This window comes from Arachis ipaensis, chromosome B10, assembly GCF_000816755.2.
Source record: "Arachis ipaensis cultivar K30076 chromosome B10, Araip1.1, whole genome shotgun sequence".
Classification (NCBI taxonomy): Eukaryota; Viridiplantae; Streptophyta; class Magnoliopsida; order Fabales; family Fabaceae; genus Arachis; species Arachis ipaensis.
Genome location: NC_029794.2, coordinates 20968731 through 20974580, shown reverse-complemented (window position 1 = coordinate 20974580; position 5850 = coordinate 20968731). Strand labels below are relative to the sequence as shown.

At 40.2% G+C, this 5850-nt stretch overlaps 1 long non-coding RNA gene across 2 annotated transcripts; it reads left to right on the top strand.

The window, feature by feature from the left end:
• Positions 241–3968, top strand: LOC110267695. Of its 2 annotated transcripts, XR_002355576.1 has the most exons (3): positions 241–1268; positions 1382–1497; positions 3831–3968. It is a non-coding gene; the product is annotated as an uncharacterized LOC110267695 (long non-coding RNA). The 2 variants fall into 2 exon arrangements; XR_002355575.1 differs by lacking the exon at positions 3831–3968 and having other exon boundaries at positions 242–1268; positions 1382–1684.

Here is a 5850-nt window from a genome sequence, read left to right as displayed (position 1 = left end):
TAAAAATGAAGATTTTACTTAATTTCATAATTATTGAGCTATTTTCTATATTTAAATTATAATGTCAGTAGTTACGAAATAAGAAGAAATTTATATGATTTGGACTAAATAATTAATATTCTAAAATATTAATACTGCTGTTTTGGAAAATAGAGAAATTAATTATATTATCTCTAATTTTTTATTTTAAATATTTTATTAAAAATAATTTGTAAAATTGATGAACAAATAGTATTTTTATACATTATTATTGTTGGGTTAAAATTTATTTCTAATTACTATCTTATCCCTACTTTTATTCAAAATTTACCAAATTAACCCTAACCCTAATTTTCACACAACACTCTTACCCTTTCTCCCTAACCCTCAGCAGTCGAAACCCTAAGCTGACTACCTCTTCCCAAATTCAGCAGCATTCATGAAACAGAACAGAGATAGAGAGTCAGGAACCAGGGGAGGGGGAATCGGGGAAGTGGGACGGTGGGGTGCTGGCGAGGAGTGCCGTCGCCGTTGCTGTCGCCAGGAGAGGAGAGTGACGCGGAGGAGGGAGGTGACGCTTCATTGTCGCCGCGCTCTGCTGCCACGAGGCCGCCGTCGTCGCTGCCTTGAAGGGAGCCGTAAGGGTCGCCGTTGAGCATGAAAGGTTGGGAGAGAGAGAGCTTGCGTCTGAGACTGGAGAGGAGGTGTGGTCCGCGCTTTTGCCTCTATCGCAACTGGCCCGCCGCCGCCACCGAAAGAAGTCGTCGCCGTCGCCTGAGAAGAAACCGACGAGAGAGAGGGAACTCGCAGAGAGGAACGCGAAGCAGGAGCCTCTGTCCGCCGATCTGTCACCGTACTGTTGGGCTGTCGCCGCCACCAAGGGTCCGTCGCCGTGGGTTGTTTTCGCCGTCAGCGCTGCCATTGAAGGGAGCTCGCCACCACGTTTGGTTGTTGCTGCCGCATGCCCATCTCTGCCGACGCTGAGAACGCACAAGGGTGGCAGACGCAGGGAGGGAGGCGGAGGAAGGAGGAGGAGGCGCCGTGTCTGGTAGTTGCCATCCCGTCACCGCAGTTTACCTCTGCCACTGCCAACTGCTGCTCTCCGGTGCTTAGCTGGAGCTTCTGTTACTATTGTCGGAGATCTATGGTTGCCGGAAAACACCGCTATTGTTGTTGCGGAAGGAGGAAGAAGCCTCGCCGCTGATCTGGCCGCCAGGAGCAGTCCTGTAGCCACCGGAACCACCGCCGGGGATGCCTCTTCTTGACTCAGTCACTTCTTCTTAGTTGCGGTAAGCGTCTTTGTTTTGAAAAGCCTGTAATCACTGCTATGTTATCGTACGCTGAGGTTTTGCGGCGTTAATTGCTATAAGATTGAGTCTCGATCATTTTATGTTGTGATTAGAATTGCTGTGGTCGCTGTGGAAGTGGGTTGGAGTTGAGGTTACAGTTGCCGAGGTTACGGGCCGAGGAGAAAGGATTTTGACGCGTTGTGTAGCTTTTGGGTTTCGATTATTCGGGGTAGGAGCCTTTCTTCGAAAACCATACTTTATAATTTGAAATTATTATATATGGATATTATGTGCTAAAAATGTATATTTGGGTGATTGTATAAGTCTTATGTAATGTTGGTTGTTTTGGATGAATACGAATGCTTGGTTGATTTAATCATTATTTGGTTTTATGAAACGGACGATTTTGAAGTGCTTCTTTAAAGTCGCTTCTTTAAAGCTTTGAAATCAAGTTTAATCCGTTGAAAATCGACTTGAGTTTGATTTGGTTTTCTTGAAATATGAAAATGGAATGTATCTTTGAATTCAGTTGGATTTTTGCACTGATTTGCTTTCGAACCCTTTAAAGAGGGTTGTTGATTGGTTTGGATGGGACCCGAAAAGGGTAATAGATTTCAAGTTTTAAGGAAGGTGTTGTTAAAATTCCGATAGAATCCGCGACTTTAGTGAAATGTTATTTGGAAAATTATGAGTTAAAAACTTCTACTATTTTATTTGGATTATTTAAGAAAGGGATGACTTATGCTTTTGAAATAAATTATTAAAAAGGAAAATGTGATTTAGTCTTGTTTCTTAAGAAAAGTATTGCATCTCTTTTGGGAGCAAGTTATGTAGATGAAACTTATGTTTTAAGACTGTTTTAAATGTGAAAAGGGTTTATGTCTTTGAATTTGACTTGATGGTTTCAATCGGAGGAGTTTCAGTGAATTTGAAAGAACCTGAACGTCTATTGACAAGTTTTATTTTACAATGTTTTGGGAAAAAGTTTTAAGTACTCTTTGAATTCTGAATTTTTGCAAGACTAAAACAATTTTTAAGCAGTTTGAAATGCTTTAGAATTAATCATGGGGTTAAAGTTGGTTTTGTTTAAGTAAAGAAAATGGCTTTAAAAGGAGTAATTGATTACACGACTCGGTTTGGCTTAGATCTTATTTTTATTACTCAAATCAGGAAGCCAATGTTTTAAAGATTTTAAGCGAATTTGAGGAAATAAGTTATGTTATTCTCCCCTAAAGACTTGAGACTCTACCGAGGAACTTTTGTTATAAAATCCCGTTGTTAGATAGATGATTTTAAATATTTCAAAATATACCTTTAATTTTCCATGGTTTTGGAAGTTTTGGAAAGAGGATGCTGAAGGTGGCTTTGTTTTTAAAAAGGGAGCCTACTTTGAGTAAAAGTGGCTTATAAGCCTGAGATGATTTGAGGAATAGAACTTTAAAGCCAAAACTGAAAAGAGTTTATTTTTGATTTCAAAGTGAAGTGAATTGAGAAAAAGTGATTTATGGCTTGAATGAAGGTTTTATGAATTTGATGATGTTGGATGGTGGAAATGCTATTTTGTTATGAGCCGGAATGGCTGTATATGATAATGAATTATGGCTAATTTTGGAATATGTTATGAGCCGGATGGCTGACTATGAATCATGAATTTAAGCCGGATGGCTGAGATGAATGTTGATTTATGATTGAGAATAAATGCATATATGCTGAGTTATTGATATTGTGATTATTGCACTTTTAATTATCTGAGATACGAGTTTCCCTGGGTAGAAACAGCGGCTAGCCACCACGTGCCCCAGGTTGAGACTCGATACTCTGCTGACCCTATGTCGTAAGTGTGGCCGGATACTGTGAAAGTTCCGGATGAGCTCGTCCCCGTGAATATACACCAGTGAGGGTGTTGGATGTGAATTATGATTATGATTGTGAATGACTCGGGTTGGGGATGCATGATAGAGGAACAGTCCAATGGTTAGCTACCAGGACTTGTCGGGTTGGCTTTATAACCGACAGATGATATCATCAGCCACTAGGACAGGCATTCAGCATATGCATCTATGTGACATTGTTTGGGTGTGCATATTGTACTTAGTTTGCCTTTGTGATTACTTGTGATTAACTGCTAATTGTTCTACTTGCAGTAACTGTTTGTTTGTGCTTGTACTTCCCTACTTGTGTTTGCAACTGAGACTCTGTTGGACTGTGGTGATTGGTTGTTGTTTGGGTTGTTTGGCCTGTTTGGGCCTAGAGCCGTGGTTGATCATGAGGTGGGCCGAAGGCCATGTTTGGTTGATGTTTCTGGTTTTGAAAAGTATGAAAAGCTAATTTAGTTCAGCATAGATAAACCTTTTGAAAGAATTTTGAATTTTTAAGGATCGAACAGTTTCCTTTTTTAGAAAAGATTTTAGATTTTTCTTGATAGGAAACCCTTGCTTTTGAAAAGATGCATAAGGCGGTTATTAATCACTGTAACGATTTTATCTCGCGTATCCTATTATAGTAATTCTGCAATCCTATAGTGAGAACCCTTTCGAGGATGATGTTCTCACTCCTCTACAGGTCTTTCCTTTTTCAGGTTACGGACAATGAAGTTCAAAAGAGCTTATTCTTTTCTGTTAGACGATATTTCTGTATTGTTTTAGTATTTGTGTTTTCCTTGCCTTTAGCTTTGCAAGTTTTATAAGTGGGATAGGATGTTTTAAACAGGCTCATATTTTAGTATTAAATAGTATAAGAGTCGTCGTAATATTTGAGCTATCAGAGTGGCGCAGCCGGAAGTGTTACTTTTGATAGTTAGGGTGTTACAATTATTTTATTCTTTCAATAAAGAAAACCCAAATTAAAAGTAAAAAAGTAATAAAAAAGCATCTATATATCTAATTAAAATCTGATTTCTATATTAAGTGTTGAGATCCAAAATACTAATTATAATATAACATAAGCTAAGTATTTTATTTTAAAATAATTACACAAATTACAAATAAGTATGTGTGATTGTCACAGCTATAAGGGATATCCCATATGAGATGGATAAACAAAAGGTTATAACGTTTTTGCGGTCGAATGCATTTTAAATTTGATAAATGTATTGCTTGTGAAGTATATATGGTCGAATTCATTTTGAATTTGATAAAAGTATTGCTTGTGAAGTGTACATTCGTGTATGTCCAATGTAAATTTTTACCCATTTTTTATTGCAAACTGAAAACAGATATTCGAAAGAAACATTTGCTTAATTACGGATATGCAAAAATCTTTTTCATTATTATAATCAAGGTTCTGAAAACCAGACCGGACCGGCCAGTTCGACCGGTTTAACCGCGAACCGGCAATGCATGCGGTCCGGTCCTCCTGTATTAACCAGCGGGAAAAAAACCGCGAAGAAATCGCTGAACCGGTTAAAAACCGGCCGATTCTTCTAAAAAACTTAAACGGCGCCGTTTTTAATGGTATTTTTAAAAATAAAAAACTGAAATCTGACCCGCCCGACTCGCTCGACCCGTTACCACTCGGAACCCCCCTTGGCCCCTTCTTCCCCATTCCCAAATCGCAGTCTCACTCTCACTGTCTCTTGCTCAGTTACTCTCACACCCTACCCTAGCCCTCTGAAGCATTCGAAAACCCCAGCCCAGACGCCACCACCGTCGCGTGGTCTCTTCTTCCGTTCATTCATCTCAGTCTCACTCCAGATTCTAGGCGTGAACGGTGAACCCTAGCCCCTTCTGAAGCATTCGAAAACCCCAGCCCAGTCGCCACCGCCGTCGCCGGGGTTTGCTGGTCGTGACTGCCACCACCGTCGCGTGGTCTCTTCCCCAGTTCGCCCGTTCATTCATCTCAGCCTAGCCCCTTCTAAAGCATTCCCAGGCTCCCAGCGTCCCCGTGGTCCTCAGGCTGCCACCGCCGTTGCCTGCTCCTCAGCACCGCCGCTTCGTCTTCGCTGGCCTCTCCCTTCGTCGTCGCTGGTCTTCGTTCATCTTCTCTGTTTCATACTTTCATCTTCTATGTTAGAATGTATGGTTCTGATTCCAGAACGCCTAATGTTGATGTTGTATTGTTTTGGTGTTTTGCTGCTTTAGAACGCCTAATGTGTCTTGCTGTTTTGGTGTTTTCCAGCCAATTGATGTTTTTGTGTTGTGTTGAATGGCTGAACGCTATAGGCACTAGGCAGAATTGTGTTGTGTTGAATGGCTGCCAATGCAATGAAAATTTGGGATCAACAGCCAATTCTGGGAACTTTGATTTCTGTTCAATTTCTTCGGTCTTCAATTTAGTGTTTTGCACTTTTGCTGCTCTGTAACTGTTAATTTGTTACCTTGTTTAATTTGTTACTTTGTAATTGTTAATTTGTTACTCTGTTTTGTTAATGCTGATGTGGATATTGAAGCAGCACAGGATGAGGTGATTGTTAGGGTGAGTTGCCCTCTTGATTCTCATCCAGTTTCAAGAGTGATCCAAACATTCCAAGAGGCACAAATCAATGTTATTGATTCAAAACTCGCAGCTGCAAATGACACCATATTTCACACCTTTGTAATTAAATCCCAACAAGGATGTGAACAGCTCACAGATACTTTTGTTA